A 15905-nucleotide genomic window follows, 5' to 3' on the forward strand; every position below is an offset into this window, starting at 1 on the left:
GTTATATGGCTGAACTACACTTCAAATAACACAGACTATTTTCAAATAAAGGATAGAAAGCCAGCTTTTTTGTAGATAGAAAATAGACAGCTTTAAAAACTATTTTAGATAATTCATCTCAAATAGTTTGCTAGGTGACCTTTACACTCCACAGTTAAACAGTTTCTGTGGCCATATTGTGTGAGAAAATAGATAAGAATCCTCATCTTCAAAAGATATCTAATTCTGATTCTAGTTATAATCTTTCATTGACAGCTTCCAGTGTCTACCTAGAGGTAGCTATTGTGGCTAAATTATAGTTCAGACAACAGGAGGAAACTGTAGAGGAATGCCTTTGTTTTAGGATATTTTTCCCTTCTTCCTTTTAGTTCCCAAACCCAAAGTATTTGGTGTAGCAGACAGAAGCAGAGATAGAGAAAACATCTTCATAGCTTATGTTTGTGCTATAAAAATAACCTATGCTTTTCTTTTGTCAAAAACTTAGAGAATGGGTTTTCCTGGAACAAGGTCAAACCTTGCTAGAGCAAAGCACCTCAAACTTCCAGCCATTTGTGACCTAGGAATGACACTACAAATCATTCAAGTGCATATGAAATGTTTGTGTGGGGGGGTCGCGGGGGGAGGGGATGAGGTTACTGGATGGTAACACCACAGCACATACCACACAGTAGAGGGAGGCATGCCACATCCAGTATGTCTCAGGAAAAGAGCTTCTTTTTGTAAACAACGTACTGAAGTCTAGAAGTTATTTTTAGGCAATTTCACAGTATCTTCAAAGAACAAGAAACATTTTTCTTTTAAAAAGAGATGTTAGGAAAAAGAGAACAAGAAATGAAAAGACAGCGAGGCTAGAAGAAAGTATAAGGATAAAACAAGAATTGGCTTCACAAAACAACCCCATGACAGAGTTAAAACTTGTTTTTTCATCGATAAAGAAGAAAATAGAAAAGCCAGTGAGGGATGTGGGAACAAAACAAGCACTTAAAGGGGAAAAGAAAAGAGCCACTTAAAAAGGTAGATTTGACGGCATAGCCAATAAATAATAGATAAACTTGAAAGTGAGAACAGAACAAATAATTCAATGAATTTAAATGAAAAAAAATTTAATGATCCTTACAAAGACTTGTATATGTTATTCTGGAAAGCTCATTATATTTTAGACAGGGTCAATGAAAAGAAACTCAGGCATAGATACTTCAGACAAACACATTTTAAAAATAAAGAAAAGATACTCTGAAAATTTAAGCAGAAAATCTATTTCTTTCAAAAACAATGTCTTCAGCTTTCACTTTTGCATTATCAAGGCAAGATGTTAGTGCAGTAGTACTTAAAGAATTTGGATCAGAGAATCCTATTCCTAATGCATAATTCAGCCCATTGTATGTGAAATGGTTTTCATTTTAAATACTTAATGTAATTTTAACTCTTGGAAGTAAATATGCCAAGAAATGGTTTATTATGGTTTATAGGTTTGAATTTGGGACGTGACATGAGAGAGCATAAATTTGAGAGTGTATTGATTAGAAGAAAATGGAAATTCAACATCTGATATTCTTGAAACAACATTATAGTTAGTCTCTGATGGCTCATGTCTGTAATCCTAGTTTCTCAGGAGGCTGTGATCTGAGGACTGCAGTTCAAAGCTAGCCAGGTCAGGAGAGTCCATGAGATTCTTATGTCAAATTAATCCCCCAAAATAAGCCAGAAGAGGAGCTGTGGATACTGTGGTAGAGTGCTAGCCTTGAGCAACAATGCTCAGGCATAGTACCCAGGCCCTGAGTTCAAAGAGTCAGGAGCAGCATAAACAAAGCAAAAAACAAAACAAAACATTATACTGTAAATTGCATAATTTGTGGCTTGACTGGGGAATACTGGATACAAAGGGAGATTTTTGTTATTGTTGCTGTTTGGTTGTTGGGCAAGTATTATAAAGCCCAGGCTGACCTCCAGCTCTCATGATCCTCCTGTCTCAGCCTTTCAGGGCTAGGATTACAGCTCTATGCCTGTGTGCCTGGCTTCAAAGGAAGTTCTTATTGGATAGCAGTATATTTCTGTGTTAGCCACTCATTTTTATAAAGGACCATTTACAAGAAATAACAGATCTCAAGAGTCAATGTAACTGATTTTGGTATGCTGATATGTATGTATATATGTATGTATGTGTATTGGAACTAGGCCAGGGAAGGGAATATCAAAATTGATAATCAAAGGATAAAGAGACAAACCAATACAACAGCAAGACTTACAAAACTATATGCTATGAACCAACTGCATAACTCAAGAAGGGGGAGGGAAATAGGGAAGGAAATGGGGGAAAATGAGGGAGGAGGTAACAAGTTGGATAAGAAATGAACACAATGCTTTATGTATGAACCTTTAACCCCTCTGTACATCACTTTGACAATAAAGAAATTAATAAATAAATAATTTAAAAAAGTGACCGTGACTGTAGCACAGTGAGGAGAAGAGAAAAGCAAAGAGAAGAAAGGAAAGCAATGAGGTGGGAAGATATTGAGATTAAATTCTGATCAATTGCTATATCATTTAGGTAGTCCTGAAGCAATTCTAGTTACCAAATACAATAGCAGGACCTAGTGAGAAAGTAAATAATGTAGGGAGGAATGCAAAGTAGTCGAGATGATGGCATAGCTGATGAATCAGAGAAATAAGGAGCTCATTCTGATTGGAGCAAACCCCAGGGCCTGAGGAATTTCTAAGTAGGTAGATATAAGGGCCAGAGAACAGGTTTACAAAGCACAAAGAGAAAGCACACACCATCTCAGAAGCCCACAATATTTAAGACTGCTGGAGGGAGAAAAGTTTGCTTGAAGGAGCTGCCTGCGAATAAGGTCATACCTTTAATAAAAGCCAGGATAATGGGAAAAGCATGTTCGGACTAGATTAAGTCTTTGGAGCAGAGAGAGAGAGAGAAGAGAGAGAGAGAGATTAACAGAAAAAATAAAATAAATTCAATCTCAGGACAGAAAAAATTGAAACTAAATCTAGATAGATTCCATTGTTTTTCTTTTCAGTTTGGCACAGAATAATTCAATATTGTTGATGGTGTGGCTAAACATCCACATGTTCTCTGTGGAAATTTAAATGGTGTGATCTTCTTTGGAAGACATTTTGGAAATATGCACAAATGTGTTAAGATGTGTATATACTTTTCTCACACTGCCATTTCCTTGCTTCTATATTTAAGGTTTCAGATTAGGTATTCTGTATGGTAGCATTTTATAATTTCCAATATTCCATATATCTTTTCTTGTGTGTTCATTAAATGCCCCAGTATATTCTAACATCATTACCTATTTCTTATTGGCCCATTTTCTCTCTGCTCTTCTTCCCTCCCTCCCTCCCTCTTTCCTTCTTTTTAAATTCCTTCCCTCTTTCATTTTTCTCTCTCTTAAATTGGGAGAAGAGAATGAAGTGTGGAAGATGTGTGGGGAGAGAGAGAGAGAGAGAAATATATATATATTGAGATTCTGACAGTTATGGAGATGCTAGAATTCATGACCTGGAACCTGAGTTCACTGTTTCACTTTTCTTGATTGTGCTTGCTTGTATTTTAAGTAATCTTTATCTTTGTATGTTTCACTTTTATAGTAGAAGTTTCAACAGAACTACTTTGAAAACAAAATGGATCTCAAGCCAACTTCATTCCTCATGGTTAACTCAAATGTCAATAAAATAATTAAGAAAAAAATCTTCAGAATCTTTATCTGGCCACAGATAAATAAATAAGAGGAATAGGTCAGAGAGAGTGCTGTGATAAACAATAGAGTACAGAGCTACACAAAGGACTAGATTTAAAATCAGAAAACATGGATAAGTTTAGCAAAATATACTTTTAATCAATTTGATCTTCAGCAGGTTGATCAGAAATTACCTCTTACATAAAGCCAAGAGAAAGGTTATCTTCTATTATCCTCATTGTTATTAGGTATTTCTTTGAAAGTTCCATCTAAAGCAATAACTTGAAGTGCAGGAAGGCATGGTCTAACTATTATAAGTAGAAGAAAAGTAATATGTTTTTAGTTGTAATGATTATATTTTGAAAAATTCCAACTTGATCTACTGATAGACATATAGCACAAATTAGCCTGATAATTTCTATGGACAATGTGTAAAATATCTTACAATGCTATTATGCGATCTGAATTTCCAGCTAGAAAAATATGGTAAAATCCACACTAAGCATGCTCACTAGTCTTCTTTCTTCCAAAGGAGCTACTATGAGAACAATGTTCAATGGTAATACAACCTAACCACAGAATTTTGACAAATTCTTTTCAGGAGGTTTTCATGTTTGTAGTACTGAGATTTGAACCTAGAGCCGTATACACACCATACAAGAGTTCTACCATGGACTGTAGGCACAGCCAGAGAATTGGATTAAAGAAACTAGAATCCAGTGGTTTATGCCTGTAATCCTAACTGCTCAGGAGGATGAGACCTGGAGGATTGTGGTTTGAAGCCAGATTGGGGAAGGAAAGTCTGTGAGTTTCCATCTACAACATAACCAGCAAAATACAGGGCTGGAGAAGTAGTTCAAATGGTAGAGTGCCAACTAAGTGAGCAAGCCAGAGTGAACATAACATTCAAAGCTGAAACTCTGGTACTGATAAGAAAGAATTGGGTTGAAGACAAAATTTTTCAGGAATAACTTATGCAACATGTAAAAGAAACACGTAAAAGAGCAAATCTTAACCCACAAAAATCCTAGAAAAATTGAAGCTAGAAGTTATTATTTGAAAGGAACCAAGACAAAGTCTTCCATGCAATTGAATGAGGAGCCAAGACATTTTAAAGCAGTTTCTCTCCTGAAACACTAATTGACCATGGCTGTATTGTCCTCTAGATTGAAAGTTCTAATCATATTCCATGCTAAATGAATGCTATTTGTAATTACCAGCTGTGAGAATTCTAATGTATTCTTATGCAAACAGTGGTTTTCAATAGGAAGTAAAGAGATGGTTTTTAAATTGACTGGTTATTGAATGACTGACATGTTATGAAATGACTGGCATTTAATAACCAGTAGGTAGAATTTGTATATACCTTTCTATATGCAGTATAGTTCTAAACAATATAGTAGTATCTTTCCCCCAAATAATGCGCACCAGCACTCTTCAGTAGAAATATCATGTCTGCTATATATGCTACAAAATTTTTTCTAGCTACATGAAAAAAGTAAAAAGAAACAAGTGAGATTAATTTTAGTAAATTTTATATTACCAAATATACCCACAACACTATGAGTTGCATGGATTTGATATGATACTCATAATATGGGCTTTTATATTTTTATTTGTACTAAGTCTTTCAAATCTGATGTATTGTATATCAAGGGCATATCTCAGTTGAAATACTAAACTGCATTTATATTTCATAAAATCCATAGTTGAAAAGTGGGATTCACACTCTGTAGTTGTTTTAAACATACTTAAATGTTTTTTAAACTGCATTTTTATTTTGTCATGCTGTAAAGAATTGAAATTGCCATTTATTGTGAAATTTGTGATGTGCTTTTTCTTCTAGACTCTTCTTATTGTTGCTTGTTTGGTCGTAATATCTACATTTGATTCAGTACTAGTGTTATGCTGAGCTATTTCAGTATTTCAGTAGATACCATCATTATCTACTTTTTTGAACTAGAAAAATAAGATTTTATAACTTAAGTAAATTGCATATGTTTAACTGGCAATTCCATTTCATCTAGGTATTACAGTATCACAAGTATTTGCCTAAATATTCAAGTAAACATTTATATTTGTGTGCACATAGTCACTCAAAGTTGATCAATTACTTGGTAAATGATGATAGGTTCAGCATTTACATATGTAGGATGGTGTGATAGTCAAAACATGTGCTTTGTAAAAATTATTTAAAAATGATTTAAAGGTCATTTATTTGCATTTTAAAGAGGAGTACTCATATAAGAGATATAAAGCTGTTATAGACTGCTTTATGATGGAAATGGAAAATAATATCAAAGATATCTTTAGCAAGTAAAGATAGTGTTTAACAACTATGAACAGATGAAACATTCACAAACAAGCTAAAAACCAGATATGTATAACTATAGTTGGTTATTGTATGCACCTAGCTTTATAGCCATGAACATCTAAAATACCATGACAGATAACTTGAGTTATCTGTCATGACAAGATACATTAAAAAACTGTGATGACATATTGTAGCATATACAGTCACCCAGGGAGCCATGATCTCCAGATATTTTCTTCCACACATGTGCAGAATGGATATTTATAAGTAAGTTTCAATGTTTTTATATAAACATGTGCAGTGCTTAAATGCAAAATCAATATTTTGATGATTCAGTTTTGTGAAGTGAAATAACATACATAGCAAAGAAAAATTGTAAGAATTAATGTGATAATCAAAAAGTGAAAAAAAAAATAAGAAAAGGGAAGCAAAATGCCCAAATCAAAATGTTAGGGGAAAACAGAAAATAAAATATCTAGGGAAGAATTCATTATAAGATATATTATATGCAATTATAAAGACTTAGTCTATAATAGCTGGCCAACTGTCATGACCATTAACTGTATTTTGAAGACTTACATCATGATGAATAGGTACTTTATTTCTTTCAGGCCATCCTTCTTGAAGAATGCATTTGAATATTCATATTCTTTTAATTTTTCTTTCTTACCTGTGTGTGTGTGTGTGTGTACAAAGGCTTGAATTTAAGGCCTGGGTGCTCTCCCTCAGCTGTTTTGCTCAAGGCTGGAACTCTACGGTTTAAGCAACAGCCCCATTTTCAGCTTTTTGGTAGCTAATTGGAGATAAGAGTCTCAGAGATTTTCCTGCTTAGGCTCTTTGAACTGTATTCTTTCATATCTTAGCCTCCTGGGTAGCTAGGATCACAGGCATGAGCTGTTGGTGCTCTGCTTAGTTCATTTTCTATATGGCAGATTTTTTTTCCTACCTAATCTACTTGCACACTAAATCTTCTCTGGAAATACCCTCACTAATAATGTTGTTTTGGTTTCTAGGACTTCCTTCTATCTGACATAATGCAAGTGGCATGGAGAAAAATCAAAAGGCACAAATTCCTTCTCAAGAATTTACCATCTTGCTTTTCTATCCCTTTTTTTGAAAGAAAATCCTAGTGTCAATTTCTACTACTAGAATCTTGCCTCTTGAGATTTCCACATTTAGAATTATAATGATATGGGGTTGAGATTTGAGGAATTTTAGGCTTTGAAGACCGTGACTTTTTTCTTATTTATTGACAAAGTGATGTACAGAGAGGCTACAGTTTCATACGTTAGGCATTAGATACATTTCTTGTACTGTTTGTTACCTCCTTCCTCATTCTCCCCTCCCTCTACCTTTCCCTCTCCCCCCTTGAGTTATTCAGTTGGTTTCCACTAAACAGTTTTGCAAGTATTGCTTTTGTAGTCGTTTGTCTTTTTATCCTGTGTGTCTCGATTTTGGTATTCCCTTTCACTTTCCTAGTTCTAATACCAGTATATACAGCTTCCAATGTACTCAGATAAGATACAGTGATAGTACAGGTACAACCACAGGAAAGGGATACAAGAGGACCATTAACTATAGAAGCTACAGTTTCACATGGCATGTTGAAAGTAATTACAACAGTGATATAACACTCGTTTCCATAATATGGAGTTCATTTCACTTAGCATTATCTAATGCATTCATAGGTGCATAGCTACTAGGCTCTTGTGATCCTCTGCTGTGACTAGCCTAAACCTGTAAGGAGATGGAAAAACCTCCCATGCTCCTGGATTGGGAGGATCAATATAGCCAAAATGGCAATATTGCCAAAGGCTATCTACAAATTCAATGCAATACCCATTAATATCCCAACAACATTTTTTCATGAAATAGAGGAAGAAATCCAGAAATTCATATGGAACAATAAAAGACCACGAAGAGAAAAAACAGTGCTGGAGGAATTACAATACCAAACTTCAATCTGTATTATAAAGTTATAGTAATAAAAACAGCTTGGTATTGGCACCGGAACAGGCCTGAAGACCAATGGCACAGAATTGAAGACCCAGAAATGAGCCCACAGAACTATGCCCACTTAATCTTTGATAAAGGAGCTAAAAAAAAATTAGGATGGAGAAAGATAGCCTCTTCAACAAATGGTGCTGGCAAAACTGGTTCAACACCTGCAACAAACTAAAACTAGATCCTTATATATCACCCTGCACCAAAATCAATTCCAAATGGATCAAAGACCTTAAACTTAAAACAGATAACCTGAAACACTAACAGAAGGAGTAGGAGAAACACTTGGGCTCCTTGGCACAGGATGGAACTTCCTTAACAAAGACCCAGCAATGCTACAAATCACAGAAAAGAGGGACAGATGGGACTGCATCAAACTTCAGAGCTTCTGCAGGGCAAAGGACATAGCTCGCAAGATAAACAGAAAGCCCACAGATTGGGAAAAGATCTTTACCGGCCATACAATGGACATATATCTAAAATATATGCAGAACTCAAAAAATTAAATTCCTCCACAACAAAACTGCAAAGAATCAAGAGCCCCCTCAACAAGTGGGCTTAAGACTTAAAAAGAGACTTCTCTGATGAGGAAATGAGAATGACCAAGAGAAATAAGAAAAAGTCCTGTACATCACTGGCCATAAAAGAAATGCAAGTCAAAACAACATTGAGATTACATCTCACCCCAGTAAGAATGTCCTACATCAAGAAAACTAACAATAATAAATGTTGGATGGGATGTGGCCAAAAGGGAACCCTACTTCACTGTTGGTGGGAATGTGTTTTTAAAGATTTTCTATCTTTTACTATTTCAATGTTTGGGATTATAATATTCAGATTTTGCTTTACAGGATAATGGTGGACACTGATAAAATGAGTTGGAAGAATATATCTAGTCAAATCTAATCAATAAGAGCACAATAGCTCAATAGCAATATACACATGACTACATAAGATGATGCTAAGTGAACTTAACCACAATCTTTGGAAATAAGTGTTTTATCTTTGTTGTTGTTATTTTCAACGTATCATATGAAAGTATGCCTTTTACTGTTGTCTTTCTTCCTAATGGCACTACCCAGATGTCTCTGTCACTAACTTGGTTACACTGGGTATTGTATGTACATTTGTTGGAACTAGGGATGAGAGACAAAGGGTAAAAGGTGAACCAATGCAACAGCAATACTTATGAGACAATATGCTGTAAACCAACTGTACAACTCAGGGGAGGGTGAGTAACTGGGGAGGGGGAAACGTGGGAGAAAAATGAAGGAGGAGGTAACAAGTTTGATCAGAAATGTACCCTCTGCTTTAAGTATGAAACTATAACCCTCTGCACATTACTTTGAAAATAAATAAATGAATAACTTTTTTTTAAAGTGAATAGGCTAAATTCTTCTATTAAAATGTAAAGTCTTACCAAATGATTTAATTGTTTCTTTAACAATGGAATAAAATGTAGGAGGATTGGTAGAAACATAAGCCCCGGTTGTAGTAAAAGTTGGATACACATAATCAAGAAGTTTGCATAGAAAGTGGCCCTGGCCAGTCTATGAAAGACCTAAATAGTGAAGTTATATCTCAGTTTTGTGGAACAGAGAAGCCTCTATCTCCTAAGAAATATGAAATCCTTTCAAACATCCATGAAGCCTCTGATGAGACAAACAAGATGTGGCAAATTTGAGAAAGCTCATACAACATGTAATGAATATGTATTGACCTAGCTTGTATACATTCCCAAGTTTTTATTATCAATGCAACATTTGCACAAAGCTGCATCACTTTTACATGTCCACATGAATACAATGCATCTTGATCCATCATTGCACCCGTAATTTTCCCTCTGCCCAGCACCTTCTTCCAAAACCAATGCCATAGAATTCCTTGTTCCATTTTCTCACCTGCACAAAATTATTATGTCTCTATTTAGCTCTTCACCTTTCTCTGCCTGCCCCATCCTACAAGTACTTACATCTAAGTTCAGGCATTTTTCAATTTTCTAATGTTCTTTTTTTACTGTATCCTTTCTAGCTTATTTTCTACAAAGCATTCATATATGAAAAGAAAAATAGAAGTATAGCTATGTTAATCATGACATCAGGGTCTTGTTTTTTAATGTATCTTTTGCAGTGCTGAAGATTGATCCTTGGCCTTTCACATGCTAGGGAAACAATCTAATACTGGCCACATTCCTAACCACTGTGAAGTAAGTAACAGTGAAACTATAAGTAACCTTTTAGTGACCTTACCAGTGACAGAAAAATTAAATAAGTAAGAGTTTGTTCATATTATGGAACACTGCAGAGCAATAAAGGTATCTCCAAGGTTTGTAAAATATATTCTCTTTTATTGAAGCAATCTATATAAATAGAATGTTTAAAAGAAAGCATTAACATTAGTAATTCTGTAGAGTGGGATTTGAATCCTAAAAAGCAAGATATAGAATTTTCAACTGTTAGATTTATTATTATCCTTCAATTTAAATCATATGACTGTTCTACAATGTGAATAAAATAACTTGTTTTATAGAAAATTCTTCACTCATGGGAATGAAAAGCTAAGTTAATTCATTATAATTCCAAGTAGAGCAAATCATGGAAAAATAGATTTTGGGCACATATTTTAATCCTGATAGATTCTACTCATTTTTTATCCCCCTTGATCCATGTTCACACTGGAAAATGAGATTTTACAAGAAAATGGAAAGAGGGAGAGGAAAGCCTAGAAGAGTAACTAATATTAATATGACCCAGCAGAGTTACTAATAGTAACTTTGTATAGCTACTACTATTACTTTGTACATTAATGTCTATGAAATATAAGCCCAAAAGCAGATTCCTTGCTTTAATTCCCACTAAAAGAAAACACTGTTCTCTGCTCAGTGAACTTACTTTTCCCATCAACTATTAAGAGTTGCTATAGTTATTGGCTTTATTGTGAGTAGTAGTGTTCTAGTATTCGACTTAGTTGAAAATGTGGATTGTTACTGGACAGAGAAGGCATTGCTTGTGGAAGCTGTTGGAACAGTACAGTGGTCTTCATTTACACAGAATATACCTACAGAGGACTGAAGGAAAAATGGATTAAGGCCTAATGTGCCAATGCACAAAGACACACAAGCACACACACACACACACACATGTGTGCGTGGCAAGAGAAAGGTGGCCCATAAAGAGCAAATGGAACATTTGGATTGAGGAAGAGGGAGTGGGGAGTAAGTAGATAGATGACCATGTGGGTTTACCTCTACTAGTTCTTCAGGAAGAACACATCTCATATGAATGTTCTCGTATACTCAGCCTGTGGAGGCCTCGCTTATGTGCTCGACAGCTCATGTTTCTTGTGCATTGGGGTGTTAACTTCAGTGTGTGCATTATGCATATATGCTAAGGCAAAGCAAGGCAGCTTCCATTTATGAATAATGTAAATTAATGTCACTAATCAAAAATTAACTTAGATGAAGTTTTATTTGCAAAATAATATTAGGAACCTGGTGCTTTTTGGTGTCACCTTAAAAAATGACATGTAAGCGGACAACATGCAGAACTCTCATTCCAGCATTGGGTGGCATTTGACACGCTCACAGAACCTGTAGAGATCTTTATTTTTTTCTAGTACTTAAAGGCCATTGTTTTATATAAATAGTCTAGAGAAACTATGGAACTGTGTTTTTCTTCCCCAATATCCCACAATTAACATTAAATGTAGATATTTTTAAAAGTGATTAGCTAAAATTTAATGTTCTCTTCAAACTATTAAGTTCTCAAGTTTCATAAAATTCTAGATTATATCTTTTTATGATCCAAATACATAAAATACTAAATTTTAAAACACAATTCTTATATTTATCATAAAACAAATACTTTGCCTTCATATTTCATCAACATTACAACAAAAATTGAGGCTAAAGTTTCTTATAATCTCTTACCTTTTCTTCTTCAATTTTATTTTCAAGTCTCCACTTAGGTAGATTTCATTCTGTCCATGTTCTGGTGATCACTGATGACCTTTGGGGCACAAAGGAACTTCACGTTTACTGAGGTTGAACATTTGATCCCATGTGTAGTCTGCTTTGGAATCCTCAGACCACTCCAACTAGGCTGATCCTATCATCTGGATTCCAGTCCTGTCCATATCATGTGGACTTGATATTCCCACTGGATTATCTCAAGTCTGCTTTTGATACTGATCTATCTAAAAAAGACCAAATAAGCAAAGTGCAACTAATGCATATAAAATCAGAAATCACATGTCATAATTGAGAAATTTTACTCCTATAACCTAGGTGGAATCTATCTTGAGAGATTACAGTCATTTTTTTCTAAATACATTTGAAGACTTTTATGTGATTTCCTTCTGTAATTCATCATCTTTATCAAGGTACCCCAAACCCTCACACAGATTCATCTTCCAGTGGGTGAATAGTCTCACACCATTCCTCCATTGATATAACATGACCGCCTCTCTTCAGCCAAAGTAATACTTACTGGGCAGTGTGGCTTTGTTTTTGAGCATCAGGGCTCACTTATACTGTGAGGTAGAGTGCAGTCAGGGGTCCTAATCAAGATTATCATTCTGATCTCTGCTTCTTTGTGTATTGAAAGAGTTGAATACAACTTGCAGACCTGCCTTCTTCCTTCTTGTTCCTCTTCCCCAAAAGAGAGTTAGAAGGGAAGAAATGAACAGAATAAAAGAGATGTGGTTATTTTCCTGTCTCCTTTCTCACACCATTTCCAGATGAGAGATGAGATTACACATTAAGCTTCAAAAAGCTTCTAATAAAATTAAGTTTCTCTTATTATAAGAGAGATGAATTAAAAGTGTTATTTGCTTTACAAATTCAATTTATCAATTTAGATAAATGTTAAGTTTTGATTACAGCTAAAATATATTAAGACAGTTTTCAGAATTCCATTCATTTCTTCAGCACAACATTCTCAATCACACACAAAAAAACTATGGAACCTGAAGAGTAGCTGTGTAATGAATAATTTTTCCCTTTGGTATAACATCACAAATGTTTGTGCGACTACATTTTTGCTAGGTTTTAGTAGCCATTGATAGAGAACTATTCAACCTCTTTTTTGTTTTGTTTTGTTTTGTTTTATTTATTTATTTATTTTTTTACTGTCAAAGTGAAGTACAGAGGGGTTACAGTTTCATATGTAAGGCAGCGAGTACATTACTTACCCAACTTGTTACCTCGTCCTCATTTTTCCCCTGCCTCCCTCTTCCCCTTTTCCCTCCCCCCTCTCCCATGAGTTGCACAAACCATTCCAAGAGCAATACTTACAAAACCATTTGATGTAAACAAATATCCAACCTCTTTTAATCACAACTTCTTAAGGTTGTTTAAAGACAGGGAGAAGTGTGGCCAAGGGCAATTCAAGAAATTCTGTCCATCACCTAGCACCATGACAGACCTGTCTATAGGACAAGTATCTAAAGGAAAATTCCCTCTTCAACAAGATCTTGGCTTTAAATTCCAATGTAATCTTCTACTGACCTGAGTTGAGCTATAGAGTGAGAAAATAGATACTGTCAAAGTTGAAGATAAATTTGGGTTCTAAACTAGAAACATTCACACTGCATCTCCATCTTCGGCTATCTCCAGTATGTGGTTCCTTTCAACCACATCTTTATAACTAAATGAAATATAACTGTCAAGTAACACACACTGAAGAAAGAAGTGACTGTTCCTTTCCAATATGACACAGTTTGTTTAAACTTCAATTTTTCTGTGGCATGGATTGCTAAGAAGCCACTTCTGTAGTGATAGGCAGCCTGATCCTAATAATGAAGCTTTACCGGTTTGAAGAGAGTGAGAGAGGAATCCCCACAATTTGCCAATTCACATTGGCATTTCTGTGTTGCTTTCTTGAGTAGGATGGATCAGAAGAAATAGGGACCTGATGAAAAAATGCATAAAAGCGCGTGCACTCTTGGAGCTTGAAGTGATGGACTGGTCACTGTCTCTGAGCTTTTTGCTCAAGAGTAGCACTCTATAACTGGAGCCACAGCTCCACATTTGGTCTTTTATTTTTGTGGTTAATTGGAGAAAACTGTTTCATGAACTTGTCTGCCCAGGCTGGCTCTATTTAAACTGCGATCCTCAGATCTCAACTTTCTGAGTTGCTAGGATTATAGGCATGAGCCAAATACCTGACTATGATAAAGGTTTTTAATAGCAAAATTTAGACTCATAGCTGTACTGAATCATCGTGGGCTACACTATGTTGCATGCTAGTTTGTAATTTATAAAGTGTGACATATGTATGTCTATATATAAAATAATTATACATGCATAGATTCTTAAAAACATAGACTATACTTAAAAAAATTCCTGGGAAACATTAGCAAAAGTTAAGATTCTTTATTAAGTAAAAAAAGAAAGCTCAAATAAATCACAGAAGTATGAATAATGTAGAAAATATTTTCTGAACACAATGGAATAAATGGAATTGAAAGAATCCAATTATCATCCAGTTGAATGGCCAATACCTCTGTCTGAAATGCATCTGCAGTTTTGTCTTGAAAATAATGGCAATGAAGTCGAGTCATACATGTAGAAAGTAATTAAATGACAGATCCAAGAAAAGATCATATATTACTGAAGAATGATAATCAACACTACTCAAAAGTTAGAAAGTGGGAGAAAAATGAGGGAGGCAGTAACAACTTTGACAGAAAATGTACTCGCTACCTTACGTATATAACTGTAACACCTGTATATCACCTTGACAATAAAATTAAATTTAAAAATTAAACGTAGAAAATTCAGTGAAAAAACTGAAAGAACAACATAGAAAACAAGAAAATGCCCAATTCTTAAGATTCAGGAAGACAGAATTCTCAAAATGTAACTTTTTTTAAAAAAAGAGAACAACCAACTACTCAACCAAAGAATAAGTAGAGGCTGTAAAATTACAGATCGCATAAAAATTTCTTGAAATTCTTGTAAATGCACTGATAAGGACCCATCTAATTAGAGAGCTTGGGGTGGGGCTCAAGCAATGTGCTTCTAAAAATTTCCAGATGAAGCTGATAATGTTGTGCCAAGGAGTGGCCCTAGACAAGTATGAGCTAGAGAAATCACTAGCTAGTACAAACTCAGGAAAACAGAAGGACAGCAACAGGAAATCCAGTTGGGCAGATAACCACAGAAAGAGTGCAAACAGTTATTATTTTGGTGGCTCTTAACAACAAAATTCCCCAGTACCCAAAAATGTTCCATTACTGGGAGCAATCAGCATCTCTGAGGTCTGACTCTTGGTACAGGCCCTTTGTTCAAAGTTCATGGAGTGATTTGATACCCAGTAGAGTTTGAGAAGCCCTGAAACAAGTTAGTGATTGTTTTTCATTGTACAAAACTGAAATTTTAGTGGGGGAATTTTCATGTGTATGGAATGGAAATACCAGGCAGCACAGGTGAATCTATATTCCAGTGTCAGTTGCTTCTTAACTTCCTTATTCATCAGTGAATTATTTATTTGAAGCAGGGTCGTTGGAGGGAGACCTGAGCTGTATCCTGTTCTGCCTGCTCACACATAGGTGCTTTCCAGGTTGTCTGCGATCAAGGAATTTCTGATGTACCTTGGGGCCTTGCAGCTATTACTCAATCTTTTAAAATAACATTTATTAAGATATACTTCACACCCTACAAAATTCACCTTCCTATAATGTACAAGTCAGTAGTTTTCAGTGTATTCACTCTTATGGCTATCATCACTACCTGGTTCAATTTTTTTTATCACCCCCAAAAGAAACTTGAGCTCATTAGCTGTACCTCTGACCTACTCAGATGTCACTAATGAATTTTAACTCTCAACAGATTTTTCTACTTTTGGCCTCTGTGGATTTTTCTATTCAGAGCACTGAAAAATTAATTC

Source organism: Perognathus longimembris, chromosome 8 (genome assembly GCF_023159225.1).
Source record: "Perognathus longimembris pacificus isolate PPM17 chromosome 8, ASM2315922v1, whole genome shotgun sequence".
NCBI lineage: Eukaryota > Metazoa > Chordata > Mammalia > Rodentia > Heteromyidae > Perognathus > Perognathus longimembris.